Source organism: Hordeum vulgare, chromosome 3H, assembly GCF_904849725.1.
Source record: "Hordeum vulgare subsp. vulgare chromosome 3H, MorexV3_pseudomolecules_assembly, whole genome shotgun sequence".
NCBI lineage: Eukaryota > Viridiplantae > Streptophyta > Magnoliopsida > Poales > Poaceae > Hordeum > Hordeum vulgare.
In genome coordinates, this window is record NC_058520.1 from 215,791,800 (window position 1) to 215,810,325 (window position 18,526).

The window sequence follows — 18,526 nt, forward strand, 5'->3', positions numbered from 1 at the left end:
GTTAACAAAATATTCCAAGTTGCCACATAACCGCGGGCACGGCTTTCCGAAAGATTAAACCCTGCAGGGGTGCTCCAACTAGTCCATCACAAACGTACACTGGCCGCAAAGTAATCCTCTATCACGAATCTCGTGATCTCGTCGGATTTCTTAGAGGAAAACCTCAACTCCGGGGAGAACCGAAGCTTCACTGGGATTCCTATATGCAAGATATATCGCTAAGGTAAGACAAGACTAGCAGGACCTCCCGACGTGGCGACAACTCTAATAAGAGTCGTGTATCTCAGTCTCAGGACACGCCGGATAAGCGAAGCGTACAGTGGCCAAAGAAATATCCTGATTTGCCCCGGGATGGCCCCGCACGGTGCTCTAGTTTGGACCAACACTCATGAGGAGCACTAGCCCGGGTTGTTTATTAAATTCCTTGGGTAGGCCATTCCCTATGCAGATTATTATTACGTGATTAGCAAATTAACACCAATGTTGGGTCCTGCCGAACAAGTCTTAATACTACGCGATTTATCTAGGGGGTCCCCATAACAACCCCGAACGTGTTAGGAGCGATCAATATGGAATCAAACACCGGTAGCCGGTAACTATGGCGGCAATAACGGAACAAAGCACCTAGCAAAAGGCTCGGCCTTCCGTTATTTACCAAGTATATAGGTGCATTAATTAAATAACGGAACTTAAGATAATGATATCAATCTCATGTTATCACATGAGGCAAAGCACCTGCATCTAGCAACGCTAACATTAGTAGCTGTGCAAAGCCTACTTAGCCATTCAAGTTTTGCTAGGAAGGGATTAGTGTTTGGTTTCATGGCATAACATGAGGCAATTTATTTTGGTGGTAGGCAGCGAGCATATGAGATAAGAAACGTAATCTAGCATAACTAGTCTAGAGATGGAATCAAGGTCATATCATCTCGCGTGTGATATCCTCAGCTTGGAAAAGTTCTTGTTCGTCTTGCACGTACTCTCCCGAATCCACCCATTCCTACTCCTATCCTGGTGCTACCCAACATAATAATAACATCCAATGAACAACAGCACCTCAAGATGCAACAAGCACATGATGCATGAGATGAGTATGAGCATGCATCACTATTTCTATCACTAGCAAAAGCATCAGAAGTAAATACATGTTCCTGGACAGAACTGCATCCTAAGATATTTTGACATGCATGATAATGACATGATCAGATGCGTCTCAAGAAAACGATGCAAAATCATATAAAGAACATTACAAACGGAGCTACGGATCAACGGGAATCAACGAAACAAGATATGAAGCCCTACGTGTCAATTTCATCACCACACACCCAAATGGCACAACTCTGGTATTTCCATGTTGCCAAGACATAAAGAAAACCAACATGGTTGGGGTGGAGCAAAGAAGAACACCACATCATCAACTAAGCACTCACAAACATCAAAATGACAAGACTACACAATCTGCCATAAACTGCATCATAGCACTTTGTGAGCTACATGCAAAGCACCTACAGCCACCCAAATATGACAAATAATATATGTGGCTGTAGATACCCAAGAGTACTACAAGCACAATCAAGAATCACACACAAAGGAGTTAAACACAGAAAGTTACAAGGCTGCAAACTTGCCCAAAACTATCAGATTTCAGGGACTTGGTGAAAGTTCCAGATTCTCACTATTTGTCTTTGCTCTGAAGCATTTTGACAGCAGCCAGAAAAATATCTACAGGACTCCAAATGGAATGAAAATTTACAGGGATCTAGACAAACTTATCAGCTTCAACTTTCCAGTTGAAAGCGGAGGCTAGATCACAACACATTGACCTGCACAACCTCATCAACAAGGGAAGAAAATATAAACAGATTCTCAGACTTTGTGAAAATCTCAGATTTTCACTAATCTGGAATTTCAGCCACATGCCTACTTTGACTGGGCACAACTTGGACATATGGATTCCTAATCATGAAATGAAACCAACATGTGGTAGAGTGGATCACCCTCTAATACCACGACCAAGAATCGAACACAAGAGCACACCACAACTCATGGAACCAAGCTCTAAGCATAGAAGAAAACAAAATATGTCATCTCCAGAAAATGTTCCAATGGCAAAACTAAGTTCATTTATGGATTCCTTGGGAGATTCTGCCCCAAAAACCTATATAATATCTATGCACTTGCTTGGAACAAGTGATCACAAAGTAGGAAGGAAAAAAGAACATAGATTCCTACATAGTGAATAGTGCTACATCACATGTGCAAAATCACTAGAGCTAACCTACACAAGCATGTACACATGATCACAACATCCAGGGGGTTACATGAGGGGTAAACCTCATGTCTATGTGCTTTGGCACATCACCACACCATCACAAGCAACAAGCACGTGTTAAAGAAAACACCTACACACAAAGAGAGTAAGCACACCATCACATATGGGCATGTGACGTGCACACTCATACATGCACCACAAAGGAACACCCTTATTGTCATGTCACCCATAAGGTGCAACCCACATAAGAATCTACAGATGCTGATCAAGCATCACTGGGCAACACTTACACCACACACAACTATGTGGTGAGGGGGAAACCACCCACACACATACACAACTCCACTAAATCTGAAAAGAAGCATGGCACAGGAAAACTAGTGTAGCACACACACAAACACTAAGCTTGCAAACCGGCAAGTATAAAACAACCTACACTTGCTCTACTAAATGCATCTACATACATATAATTATGCTAGCATCACCACACATACACATGCACATCACCATGTGCACACATATACACACATACACCACACTCACATATGTTGCCATCACCACTGGAAAAGAAAATAAAATGCACACCTCTCTTGCACTATTATTTAGGAACAAGGTGTAGCAAGTAAAAGCAAAGGAAAAATAAAAGAAAGAAAGGACAAAATATAGGGCAGGCCTGGGATTTGAACCCCAGTGCCTCTGGTTACAGAACAGAGCCCAAACCACCACACTACTGTCACTGCATTCGACAGAGAGAGGGGATCGAACAGGGTAAGGTTTCCCCCTGTAGCTCACTGTACCAAAAAAAATTAAAACAAAAGGTGCCGAGGGGGGATTCGAACCCACGCCCTCTCAACAGGCAACAACGCTCCACTACCACTACGCTACGGATCGGCACTTGACAGGACACGGGCTTCACACAGGTAAACATGCCCTGTTGCGCAACCACTTCATTGAATGAAACCAACAAAAAGGGGGGAGGCTTCCCCTGGGATCGAACCACTACCTCACGAGTGCAACCACATGTCACCAACCACTACGTTACAAACGGACATCTGACAGAGGGGGATATGAATCTGGATAATCCGTCTACTGCATCTCATCTACCTACAGAGGCTGCCGGCGACAAGGAGGACGCCGGGCATGCCTGCTGCTGTGCCATGCCAGGAGGTCTACCCTCTACTACTGTTGTGCCTGCTACGCCACGTCTACCCGCTGACGCACCAAGCTACTTGTACTGCACGGCACATGACTCTACAACACGCACGCACCAACACCTGCTGCTACTGCTAGGGACAGGGTGCAATTTACCACAAGGAACGCCGGATCTACACGAGGAGGAAGGAAGGGGGCGATGTCCTCACCTAGAGAAGGAAGAAGGAGACCACAGTTGCTTGGAGGTGAAGCCAAAGAGGAGGTAGACGCGCCGGAGGAGGACCCTGTTGCAGATCGATGTCAAACCCAGGAAGACGAAGCAGATCACCGGAGCAGACACGTTGACGTGCTCCTGGCCGTCATCGTAGAGGTTCCCCGGCCTCAGCTAGGTCGGGAATGGAGCAGGGGGTGTCTCCTAGAGCTCCTGGAAATGGCGGCGGCGACGGTCGTCGACGCAGGAGGGGGTAGACGGCCGCGGGGCTTCCCTGCTCTCTGTGATGGAAGGGTTGCAGAGTTACTTACCAGGGAGAGGGAGGAAAGATGGGGAAAGGAGAGAGGTGGCGGCGGCAGATGGGAGAGATGGGAAACCGTAGGAGAGGGAAGAGGCACGGACACCAAGTTATAAGGGCCCCCTCGACGTTCGTGCCCTCACGGCGGCAACTTCTTCTTTTTGAGATGGAGACGGAAAGGATGCAGAGGAAAGAGACGCCGTCAGAGGGGAGGAAGGGACGCGCGCGTGGGCTTGGCGTAGGGAGAGGAGGGGTGAGATGGGCCGGCCTGTGGGAGTGAGCCCATAGGTGGTGCCACTTAGAGTAAAATAAGCCCTCGGGCTTAACTATTACAGAATTAGGCAGAGAGGAAAAGGAATGTACATGGAAATCCACAAGTGCAAAAATAAAAATAGGACTTGTTCTGCACATGTAAAAAACAAGACCTATTTAATAAAAATAGAACAAAGATTTTAGGAGCAAGTATTTATTTTACAAAATATCCATGGTAGGGAGTGTCTTGTAATTGTTTGCACCTCTTAACACACATTCAAAAACAGCAAGACACATATCTCATCCACCACAATTCAAAGCTAACTCATGAGAATTTTTAAAAGAGGAAAGGAAGAAGTGAATCTTGGCATAGAGAAGAATTAGAGAGGGAGGGAAGATGGTTTGAAACCCATGCATTTAATATCACAAGAATCAGTCGACACATGTTATACATCACATGCACATCATCACAAGGCATCACATGAAATCACAAGAACACAATGCAACAACAAGAACACATGGCATGATATGGAATGCATGCATGCAAAGGAAGAGAAATTAATAAGGTGACATCACATGAAATAATGATCATGGGCTCTCTCATAGTATTGACAAGGTGGTCCCACATAAGAAGGTCGAAAAAGGGAAGGCTTTACACTTGGGGCATTACACTCTATTAGGATTACCTATTCGAATCCAAATCTCATCTTCGATGAGAATTCCTGCTACCTACTCCAAGTCATTATCGTGACCTCATCAGTCCACTAATATAACTAACACGTGAATTTATTATGCCACCAAGAGCTTTCAACGTGTGAACCCATTTGTCTTATTGAATCCAATTGTCTCAAAGCAGAAGTAAGTCATGCTAATTTACAAACATTGATACACCAAGCTCACCCATCCTATGAAAGTGTCGTAATCCCCCAAAGTGCGTTAGCCATATCCTCAAGAGACCTAACCTATTATTGTCACATAAAATCATTTGTCTCCTACTCGTATATTGTCAACCAATTCTCCTATGGCATCATATTTCTGGTGCTGGCTTAAGGATGAAATGTGTTGTTCACTATGATCACTAGTCCTATAATGAACCTTGTGTTGAGCAGGGTTACAGAAGGTTAACAGGTGCTCTGGGAAATCCGTGTATTAAGCACGTGATCAGAGGTTTGAGTTCGGGTAGCCTGTGAGGTCTAAGTTGGTCTAGGGAGGGGTTTCCAATCGTGAAGGAAAAGCATAACTCTTCGGGGTTGTACTTGGTTGATTACGTTGCAGTTAGAGTCTTCAGTGCTAGTGGTGCGTCAAGTTGGATCCTTTGTGCATCTTGTCTTGCTGGTCTTTAGTTGACGAGATGGGGGAGAGGGGAAATTAGGATAGGGGGGGAGTGCCTGAGGGGGTTGTATAGGGCAAGTGCAATCAAACAAGTGCCAAAAACACTAACACATTCATTAAGATAAGGTAGGCGATGTAGTCGCTTGCATGTTGCCTAAGGCAAAAGCATGACTTGAATCGGGACACAAACAACAAACAAACAACAAGAACACATGGTTTCATATTACCCATTACACACACTCGACTTCACATAGGGGATACATGACTCATCCTACCCTAGGGGTTATCGGACTCATCTAACTGTGCCTTGCTTCATGCTTCAGGGAAAGGATGCTCAGTCTTCAGCTTTTGTGTCCTCCTAGGGCACTAGTGGGTATGCCATTGTTGGCTGCCTATTGGGACACCTCGTATTGATATGCTCATATTCAGCACATCCACGGCATTCGATGGGAGAATAAAGGTTGTTATTCATCCCGGATTGTGACTTCGGTGTTGCAAAGATGGCCCTTGTCGGATCGATAGAAGGGGTGTTTACTGGGGGGTGAATAGACTACTTGCATAAATTAAAATCATTGCTTTTTCCCTTGGATAAATGGTTGGCAGATTTTAGCGATTATAACAAGTCTAGTGCACCCTACACATGCTAGTAAACAAATATGGCATAATGAGTAGAGTTTAGGAAGATCAAACGCAAATATTGACATCAGGATTTTTGGCGTGGTTCTAATAGGTGGTGCTATCGTACGTCCACATTAGTGGAGACATCAACCCACGGAGGGTAATGGTTGCGAGAGCCCACGGAGGGCACCACCGTCAAGGGGTCCACGAAGAAGCGGCCTTGTCTATTACACCAAGGCTTCCGTCCACACAGTACTAGCCTAAATCACGCTAGATCTTCATGAAGTAGGTGATATCCTTGCCCATACAAACTTCTTGGTTCAACTCCACAACACGAAGTAGGGGCTCCCAAGCGACACCTAACCAATCAAGGAGGCACCACCCTCCAAAAGGTCGTAGATGTTGTAGAATGATGAACTCCTTGCTCTTGTGACTCAAAAGATAGTCTCCTCAACACTCAATCACTCTCTCACAGATTTGACATGGGTAGGAGAGATTGATCTTGTGGAAAGCAACTAGGGGAGGCTAGAAATCAAGGTTCACATGGTTGGATTGGAATCTCTTCATCTCAACACATGAGTATCTGGCTCTCTCTCAAAAAAATGGATCTAGCAAGTGTAATTGTGCTCTGAGTGCTTCCTCTATGAATGAGAGGTATGTGGAGGGATATATATAGGCTTCCCCAAAAATACAACCATTTGAACATTATTGCCCAACTCGATGACACCAAAAGGAATCTGGGTGGTACTGAGTTGCACTAAATGTGGCAACTTTTGAATACTCGGTGAGAACGATAGATGAATCTCGGTGGTACCGATACGATGACCTAGACTAGCCTCCAAATATCGGTGAGACGGACTCCAAACCCGAAAGTTCTCATTCTTGGAATTTTCACAACAGAAAGTTGGTCTGTGAATCACGGTGGTAACGACATGAAAGTTGGTGGTACCGAGAGATTAGGTTTTGGTAAAGGATCTGGTTGTTGGAAAATCAGTAGGGCCGAGTGGAAAATATTGGTGGACCGATTTTGATGGTTTAGCTTTGGACAAAGATATCATGTGCGAGAATGGACAAGTATTTTTGGTGCCTTCCTCTAAGCACTTGAGCAAGCAATTCATCATAATACCTCAACCCCTTTTAGTAGTATTGGCTTTCCTATGAACTAAAAGTGATTTCTCAGAAATGTAAACTGTAGAGTCTTCTTGCTTGAAGCTTGAGACAGTCCTATTCCTTCCTTCCATAAGGGGCTTCTCCTCACAATCCTTTTTTCATTGCTCTTTGTGGACTGTACTTGAAATATACTAGGTAGAAGTGTTAGTCTAGAGACAATGTATGTTGTCATGAATTATCGAAACTACAAAGGGAGCATATGTGCTTTCAGTCTACCCCTTTTTTAATTGATGACAACATACAATCAAAGGTTCAAATCAAGATAGGCCTTAGAATATGACAGCTTTACGAGGTACCTGACTAGCACAAGCTCCCCATAAATGTGTGCAATCCCCTTTTCAAGGATAGTTGCTTTGGACAACATGGGCACACACATGGTAGAAGGACGAGACAAGTGATGTAAATCTTGGCTATATGCATCAAACATATGTTAAATAAGAACTTCCATGTTCAAGTCTCACTCTTGCAAACATTATGTGCAAGAGACAAGAGGTCATCATGAACAACGATATGATGCATATACTTACCTTGAGATTCTTAAGCGTCTTAGTAGTAGGAGTACACTTGGGAAAACAAATGTTAGATAACACATGAGTACTCTACTGTAAACATGCAAAGAGCTTCAAAAGTACCAACATTTTCAAGACATATTGAGAATAGAATTTGATTATAAATATGTCTCCAATAGAATTTAGAACTTTCTCCCCTAAGGATGAATATGTAAGAATTTCTTCTCTCCATGAAACATAGCATGTTAGATATTAGGAGTAGGTATGGTGAGACAAGTTCAATCTAAAGATAGTAATAAAACAATTATATTTCTCTCCCCCTTAATGGTATTTATCCACCTGAGTATATGAGGTTTAATATATCTCCCCTTAGGTAGAACTTCCCATCGGTATATATATCTCCCCCTTTGACTAAAGCATATTGGAAGCTTTGATATTTGGAAGCTTTGATATTTATCCCCCTTTGGCATTAATTTCCAAAAAGGTTAGAGGGAAAGGGATCATTGAGAGATAGAGATCCTTGATTCTGCTCTCTTTGAGAAGGGTTCCTTGAATTTGACTTTTCCCCTCCTTGAGATATTGTTAAGAGTTCCTTGAACTATCTCCCCCTATGTTAGGGATCCTGGATGTTTCTCCCTTTTATATTGTGGGATCACAGAGGGTTTATCCCCTAGACAAATTTTCTTCCCCTCGAAAACATTGGTAAACAATGTTATATCCTCCTTTGGAAAATATGGAAATGATCAATAGGAACTTAGGAGGTAATAAAACTTGGGATCATTGAAAATATTACCCCTTAAGGCAAAAGTCCAGAAATATCAAAAAATCATAAGCAGTGATATATTTTTGGAGTCACTGCGGCAATATGCTTCGGTAGAACTGAGAATGCTAGCAGGCCTCTTGAAGAAATAGGTTAGACTGAAATTTCTAGATCGGTGAGATCGAGTTGGAATGAAAATCAACTCCTTAAGTCAAAATAGACAGAAAACATCCACAAACTTGGAAAAAGGAAATATCCAAAGATTAAAAGGAAATTAGAGAGAACAATAAAAAATAGTGTTTTTTGGGTTTTTTATTTTAAATATATATATACATATAGATGAGAGTTGAATGGTTCTAAGTAAGCATGCAATGACAACTGTGAACCATACAAGAATCACCATTTAGATGTTGGGCATTGGCTAGGTAACCTATATTAGAGTATATTGACTTGAGGAGTCAAGCAAGAATGCTTCATCATAGGTCATACTCATCGTTAAGCACAAAATGGGGTTACCATTTTTTGATTAATCTTTTTGATGTCTTCATATCACTTGAGTTGCTTTTCCTCATAACTTGGTGCAAAGCTTTATCAAGGATATGAGCGAAATCTGGTTCTTTTGGGGTTATAGTCGATTACATACCTTCGAATGATGTTGCTGACGTGGCATGTAGGTGAACTTGTCGTGGATGCTCAAAGTTGATGAAGATCATCTTGAGTTGGGAGCTATCCCTGTTGTTTTGGTTCACTTTGCACCTAGATTCTCCAGTCATGCAAGGAAGAACATAATATATCCAATTGACTTGATTGAATTTCATGATCATATAATTGTGAAGGATATGTTTTTGTTGTTATTACTTGGCCATGTCAAGATTGCTTTTGATGTGAGTTTATGACAATCTTTTGGAGTTTACTTCTTCCTAGTACCTACAAATGGTTACATGCAATACAAGGGAGCATAGTTTTCCAAGATATAAGATTGTATCAAATCAATGGCTTCAGGGAATATACAATCAAGCTCATGCTCTTGCATGCATTCGAGTGAGTCTAGCTCAAGTTTGAAGCATCAATGGTGTTCAAGTCACTCCTCAAATGATAAAACACTTCCTCATCAAGTGGCTTGTTAAAGATATCAGCTAATTCTTTGTCGGTACGAACATGCTTGAGATTGATATCTCCTTTTACCAACATGATCAAGAATGAAATGATGTCGCACTAGAATATGTTTAGTTCGAGAATGTTGCATAGGGTTATAGGCAATTTTGATAGAACTTTGATTGTCACAAAATAATGGAACATGTCTCACATGAATGTAATAATCCTTAAATGTTTGAGTCATCCATAGTAATTGGGAACAACATGATCCGGCGGATATATATTCCTCTACGGCAGTAGATAAAGATATCGAGCTTTTTTCTGGGAGGACCAAGACACAAGAGATCTCCCAAGAAATTAACTTGTACTCAAGGTGTATTCTCTATCAACACTATCTCTGGCATAGTCCGAGTCGTAATAGCCAACAAGATTAAAAGAAGATCCCTTGGGATACCATATGCCAAAGTTTGGTGTATGTATCAGGTATCTCATGATTCTTTTCACAAGAAATATATGACACTCTTTAGGTGCCGCTTGATATCGGGGACAAATGCAAACACTCAACATGATATTATCACGGGAGGCACATAGATATAGCAATGAACCGATGATTGATTGATAAACCTTTCGATCAACCGGTTTGTCCGCATTAGTGAGGTCAACATGTCCACTAGTAGGCATGGGGGTTCTCGTACCTTTGCATTCTTGCATGTTGAACTTCCTGATTAAGTCCTTGGTGTACATGGTTTCAGAGATAAACATACGTTCTCGTGATTGTTTGATTCACAATCCAAGGAAGAATTTCAGCTCACACATCATAGACATCTCATACTTCTCTCACATCAGCCTTCCGAACTTCGCACTAAAGGGTTAGTAGAACCAAAGATTATATCATCCACATATATTTGGCAGACAAATAATTCTCCATTAAATCATTTATTGAATAAGGTTGTGTCAATTTTACCGATCTTAAAACCTTTTTCAATGAGAAACTTTGTTCGACTTTTGTACCAAGGTCTAGGGTCTTGTTTAAGATCATAAAAAGCTTTACGAAGTTTGTAAGAACGATTAGGTTTCTTGGGATTTACAAAGACGGGAGGCTGTTTGACATAAACCTCCTCCGCAATTTCACCTTTTAGAACAGCACTTTTGATATCCATTTGGTAAAGAGTAATATCATGGTGATTGGCATAAGCGAGAAGAATGTGAATGACTTCAAGTCTAGCAATAGGGCATAGGTCTCATCGAAGTCAATACCTTCGACTTGCATGTATCCTTAGGCTACGAGACACGCCTTGTTGCGTACAACTTGACCATCTTCATCTTGCTTGTTCTGAAACACCCATTTCGTACTGATGATGTTGTGCACGTCCTTGGGATTTTCAACAAGTGTCCACACTTGATTCCTCTTGAAGTTGTGTAGCTCTTCGTGCATGGCATTCACCCAATCCGGGTCTTGAAGGGATTCTTATAGCCTCATAGGCTCAATGCTATAGATTAATGAATAATGCTCACAAAATTTATCTAAATGAGATTTAGAACGAGTGATTATCCCTGTTTGTATGTCACCAAAGATTTGATTCAGCGGATGGTCTTTGTCCACTCTTGCTCGAACTCATGACAGCTTCTTTTTGTTTGATGGTGGAGCTTCTTCATCATAATCTTCTTGCTTGTTGTCGTTGAAGGTGTCACCTCCTTGAGGTGGTGGTGAAGATGGTTGAGGTCGATCATCACGATGTACTTCTTCCTCTTCTTCATCATGTCATGTACTGCTAGTGGATGCCTCCATGTTGTTTTGTGGTTCTCCTTGACACGATGTAGGAGCTTACACTTCGGTTGATGAATACTTCCCTTCACCTCCATGGGACAAATCTTGCCAATAGGTATATCTTGGATGGCTTCCGAAGGTTCCTTATCTACTACATCATTTGGCAATTGTTCGACTTGCAAACCATTAGATTCATCAAACTTCACATCTACCTTCTCTTCAACTTCTCATGACAAGCTGTTGTAGACACGGTAAGTATGAGAGTTTTATTTTTAACCAAGTAGGAAACCTTCATGAGATTTAGGAGCAAATTAAGAGCGATCATGCTTATCAAGAATATAGCACTTAGATCCAAATACTGGAAAGTATCCAACTTGGTGTGCGTTATAGGTGAGTAGCTCATATGCCGGTTTACCAAGAAGCTTGTGTAAGGAGAGTCAGTTTATGTCTTGAAAAGCTGTTTCCACGACTTCTACCCAAAAGTGTCTTGGCATCTTTTATTCGTCAAGCATCGTTATAGCCATCTCTACGAGAGTTTAGTTCTTCCTCTCCACAACTCCATTTTGTTGAGGTGTGTACGTTGCTGAGAACTCATGTAAGATACCTTGTTCGTCAAGAGATGTATCCACATTAGTGTTCTTGAACTCCGTTCCGTTATCGCTCCAAACTTTCTTAATCGTCACTTCAAATTGATTTTGTTCTTTCCGAGCGAAGTTCTTGAAGATATTTTTTACCTGCGACTTATCATCAAGAAAGAATAACCACATAATTCTGGAAAAATCATCAACAATGACTAAACCATAAGAATTTCCACAGAGGCTCTTGTAAGCATTGGGACCAAAGAGATGCATGTGAAGCATCTCGATTGGCCTTATTTTAGTCATGATGTTCTTCACGGGATGACTTCCACCGACTTGCTTTCCTGCTAGACAACCACTACAAAGTCTATATTTGTCAAAGATAGCTTGTTTAACACCAAGAATATGATCAACTTTGATAGGCCTGTCAAGGTTACACATACCAACATGTCCTAGCCTTCTATGCCATAACCATCCCTTAGAAGATTTTGCAATAAGACATGTACGGGATTTGAATTTTTAGTGAAATCGACAATGTTAAGATTGTCGCTATGAAATACTTGACTGTAAACTTCCGCAAATCACACATTGAAACCAAAGTTTGCTAGTCTAGATACACAAATAAGGTTCTAGCTAAGAGATTCAACAAGCATGACATTTTGGATGGAGTTATCAAGAGATATGGCTACCTTACCAAGACCAAGTGCCTTAAGTTTGGAGTTATCTCCAGAAGTCACATACCTTCGAGGTCCATAGTTTGGTGTGATCTCATGGAACATGTATTTATCTCCAGTCATATGATCGGTGCATCCGCTGTGGAGTATCCACTGGTTTCCTCCGGCCAAGTAGTCTCTAAGGTTCGCCATAAGACTAAGGTTCCTCATGGTATTCTCATACTCGATGTCAACCTCCTCATCTTCATCGTAGTATCCATTCTCCTCATTATCATTGTGAGATGGAAAATCCTCATCATAAGAATCAAGAATTTCATCTGAATTTTGACTATGACAATGTTCACGATTATGCATGTGAATGGCTTCAACAATGACATTGTTAACTCTAATGACATCTCTTCTAGCATGGATAAGGTCACGAAGCTCAAATAGACATTTATCAAAATTTGGATGAGTTGGATTCATTTTGTGAAAGGCAATGCATTTATGGAAAATGATATCAAGATTTTAAGGGAATAGTCAGGTTATCTTTTCTCTAAGTTTTTCCACAAAGTGTTAGCACACTCAAAATTCTGCAACTGATTAAGCACATTTCTTCGGAGTCCTCTAATGATTAGATTTACAGTTTTAAAATTACCAAGCATAGCAAGTTCTTCATCATGAGAAGGATGTAAGGGATCAGTTGGAGGCTCATAGGGATATTCAATATACTTGCGCAAATGGTATTCATCAAATATATAAAGCATTTCAACTTTCCATTGTCTATAAAACTCCACTGTAAGGATAGGCACTGTACAACTATTATTCGTAACCTAGGCACATCCATCTTCCTCCGATGGCGATTAAACCAAGGCTATGGAGATATTGCTCTACTACCAATTGTACAATCGATAGAACGGTTATCTAGAGGGAGAGTAGACTTCTTGCATAAATTAAAATCCTAGCCTTTTCCCGATTTTGATGGTTAGCAGATTTTAGTGATTCTAACAATTCTAGTGCACCCTACACATGCTAGTCAACAATTATGGAAGCGGAAAATAAAGTCAATGCACACAATGTAAGGACTAGAGTTTAGGAAGTTCAAACGCAAAATAATTACACGATTATTTTTGGCGTGGTTCCGATAGGTGGTTCTATCGTACGTCCACATTAGTGGACACTTCAACCCACGAGGGTAACGGCTGCGTGACTCCATGGAGAGCTCCACCCACAAGGGGTCCAGAAAGAAGCGGCCTTGTCTATTCCACCATGCCTTCCGTCCACAGAGGACTAGCCTCACTCACGGTATTACTTCACGAAGTAGGTGATCTCCTTGTCCATACAAACTTCTTGGTTCAACTCCACAACACGAAGTAGGAGGCTCCCAAGCGACACCTAACCAATCTAGGAGGTACCACCGTGTGAAAGGTAATAGATGGAGTAGAACAATGGAGTGCTTGCTTTTGTTCTTGAAAATATAGTCTCCTCAACACTCAACCAGTCTCTCATAGATTTGGCAGGGGTAGGAGAGATTGATCTTGTGGAAAGCAACTTGGGGCAGCTAGAGATAAAGATTCAAATGGCTGGATTGGAATCACTTGATCTCAACAGATGAGTTGGTGGTTCTCTCTCAAAAAATGGATCTGCTAGTGGGTTTGTGTTCTGAGTGCTTCCTCTACGAATGATAGGAGGTGGATGGGGTATATATAGGCATCTCCCAAAATCTAACCATTACAACATTACTGCCCAACTCGGTGACACTAAAAGGAATCTTGGTGGTACCGAGTTGAACTAAATGTAGCAAATTTTGATTTCTCGGTGAGACCGATATATGAATCTTGTTGGCACCGATACGATGACCTAGACCAGTTTCAAAATCTCGGTGAGACCAATTCTTGGAATTTTATCAACAGAAAGTTAGTGAGTGAATCTTGGTGGCATCGATATGAAAGTTGGTGGTATCGAGATATTAGGGTTTGACAAAGGATCTGTCTTGTGGAAAATCGGTAGGGATGAGTGGAAAATATTAGTGGCATCAATTTTCTTGGTTTAGCTTTGGACAGAGATATCTTGTGGGAGTATGGTTGAGTATTTTTGGTAGCTTCTTCTAAGCCCTTGTGCAACCAATTCATCCTACGGACTCAAATTTAAAATGTAGAGTCTTCTTGCTTGAAGCTTGAGCCAATCCTATTCCTTCCTTCCTCAAGGGACTTCTCTTGCTTGAAGCTTGAGTTAATCCTATTCCTTCCTTCCTCAAGGGGCTTCTCTTCACAATCCTTTTGCGAATGCTCTCTATGGACTATACCTGAAATGTACTAGGTAGAAGTGTTAGTCCAAGAGACAATTTATGTTGTCATGAATTATCAAAACCACCAAGGGAGCATATGTGCTTTCATCCCTCCACGCGGTACATATGGGAATCTATTCCTCTGCCTTCTACGTGGGGCTTGGTTGTTGACTTTGTGAAGTTCCTCAATTTGGTCCTTTTGGTTGGTGACGTAGACTTGTAGGGAAACAATATGTTGTTCTTGCTTGACTACCTTCTTCTTCTCGAGGCAGTGGAGGTGTAGGAGTGATGGGAAATCCTGGCGAGACGTGAGGTATTCCTTAGTAAGGTAATGCAAAAGGTGATCTACCGCGTTTGTGAAGTTGACATGGATCTTGAGGGTTGGGTCTTGATCTTCTAGGAACTCCACCACTTGAGCAGGGGATCCTAATCCACTCTGGCCTGGTAGGTGGCATGTAGCTTGTCCTTGTTTCATTTTCGGGAGAAGGTCTTGGAGATGGAGAAGGGCTTCGTAGGCTTCCTGCTGAATAGCCATCTCCCTTGTCGGTCTAGGTGGTCCAAAAAAGAACCAACTCTAGGTGGTGTCTTGTATGGTAAGACCACTTTGGAATAGAACTCAGTTCTGAGCTTGCCATTATTCAGCTCATGTAATGTGTACATCGGCTCTGAAGGGCAATGACATTGTTGGATGCAAATTCCTAGGAGAGGTGGGAATCTAGTCACAAGGAGTCTCATGGGAGTGACAACCATCTACAGGATGGTCAGAGGAGAGTTAACATGGTAAGAGAGGATGATATGATTCTTAAGGTCTATAGTTGGCTAGATCACAAGAGGAGAGAAGTCCAATATGCTTTGAAAGTGATTTTGGGGTTTGAGGGCTAGTTCTTGTCCTCACTAACGTCCATGCTAACCAAGATCTTCCTGAAGTCAAGATGGCTCTCATACCAGCTCTGTAGGAACTCCGACTCATAAGTCGTGATCATCGAATGTACATGCACAATGATCCTAGAGATGAATGCTCACCGAACACACACAAACTGAATAACAAGACTCTTACATCCATTACGTACCGTTTTACTCAAATATGGCCTTCATGGACAAGTCTTCACATATTTCTAGCAGAAAATCTACATTGATATCACGAACCCATGCCATCTGCCTTAAACCTAGGTGCATTATGACTAGGAAGGGTCCTGGCTCGCACGTACATCAACAAGGTAGTCTTCATCACATCCTGTTCTCTCAAGCCAGGCCAATAAAATAATGATTGGCAAGCCAATGAGTACTTTGAATGTACTCGCAAGCAACCCATGTCTGGAACAAGGCAATAAGAATGCATGATATAACACGAAGAAGGTAAGTTATAGAAAACTAGTTTTAACTGCAGTATTATGATCAACCAACTTTTAAAAGGATGCATCAAAGGTAGGAGAGAGACATACGAACAAGCTATATATATCATAATAAGGAGGGGTTGAACATCTCATGTTCATCTAATATGTCAAGTCATCTGACTTAGCTCAAGTATCATCTTTCTCACAAACACACACCAAGTTTGTAAACTAATGGATGTATCCCAAGAGTGATCATCCAACTGTCCTTGACCGTGGACACGGCTATTCGAATAATTTTACACTCTCCAGAGATTGCGTGATGTACCCACAAGACTCGAGGAACTTCCATGTCATCCACGACTCGCGGTATGTTACATACCCGAGGTAAGCACCCAAACAATGCCTTTTCCCTGGCGACACGAAACAAATAGTCCACTCGTTGGTGACATCCGTCATTATGTATATCATATGAGCCTCGCTCAAGATTGTACCATCCACGAGGGCACGCAATGGTGTGCCAGGAGTCTGTAAAAACAGCCCATGGTCGCCCTACTTGGAATGATCCCGTATCGAGAGTAACCACGTCACTCTCGCACTAGAAATGCGGGCTCTCTCCTAGCATCGACCAAAGTAATCAACAAAGCCCCGTCCCACATAGGGGTATCGTGGACGCACATGTATGGTTGGAGTAACGGCAGCAACTTAAACCCATCCGTTTCTGGAAAAAATGCACTCACTTGCCTCGGTACACCACTTGTTTCTCAAGTGGTCACCTAGCTCAACATTATCTCCATCGGGCATTAATGGCACCCATCATTGTTTTTGAAAATTATTTTTAATCGTTTCCTTTCCACGACCACGCATATTTGCCACCCCAATCGCATGGCAACTATTTTAGCATGCTAACTACTCGCGACCCGCACAACCCCCATAGGAAGGTAGTGTCATGCTCAGTGCAAATATCAATGAGGAGTTATCGGAGGCAACCCACCAAGGTGGTCACCGATTCAACATGATTCAAATGCAACAAAGTAAAGTGTCATATGACATCCATAAATAGGTTTCAAGTCATGGTCAAGGGGTTGCTTGCCTTGTTCTCCAAAGTCTTCGAGATCTTCACGATCTTATAGTCCACTCCGAGGACTCCGTCAACTTCCTCAACTTTCTTCAGAAACACCATAATAAGTAACACAAGAGGCAGAAAAACTGATCTATAAATAGGAGTTTTATTTTTCTTGCACACCATTGGTCGCAATAAAAATACCTAAGGTTTGTTCTAATGGATTTGGTTCACTAGAGAATTTTTCAATAGTGAAATTGGAGGCATGAGTGGACCTACGAGAAGTTAACAAAAAATATTTTCCTAAAAAAGAGTGGAGGCACTCAATTAATAGGGCATGATTTTAGAACACTTTTGGAAGTGGTCTCAATATATTTTGTGTTGGCATAAATTTCCTAGATATTAAATAAGATGGGATAAATGGAAATGGGGATATTTATATAACAATCCAAATGCAACCCTTGCCTGCTTTGTAATATATTCCATGTGGGAAACTTCCATGTTTCCCATCATGTGGTTTGAGTTAGTAATTTGCTTCATATAATTCTTTTGCATCATGACATCATTCCATAATCATTATTTTGCAACATATGTTGTTTAGTAAATTTGTGTTGCGGTGTTGGTGTGCTTGCATGAGGTGGAGTGTTGTAGTAGATTGCCTTCATAAGAATTCATTTGCTTACCACCTCCACCTCTCTTTTATTCAAATTCTATGACTAGTGGTATTTTTACTTGCCCTAATCCACTCACATAAATGTTGCAAATTTTCCTTATATTCTGTAGGGTATTTTAAAATAGTACTTGGCCATGTGTTGTTATTTTTCCATTTGTATCTTTTGCAAAACAGAATCACTCGTAATAAATGGGTGGTTTAATTATTTTTCCAAAATTCCGTAAACCAATTTTATAAAATCAGGTCTATTTTTAGCATGTGAGAACTATTTTTATTTTCCTCTATTCCCTTTCCAAACCTTCCCTGGCATTTCTTTTGTTTCCTGTTTTACTAAAAAAGAAAACCCCTTTTCTTTCGGAGAGAGAGAGTGTCCAGATGCTTGGGCCTTTGCCTCCCCGCACTGGCCGAGCTAGCAAGCAGCAGCAGCAGCCCAGCTCAAAACCCGCAGCCCATCCTACCTCGCCACGAGCGAGGGTCGTCTCCCTCCTGTATGACCGCGCATCC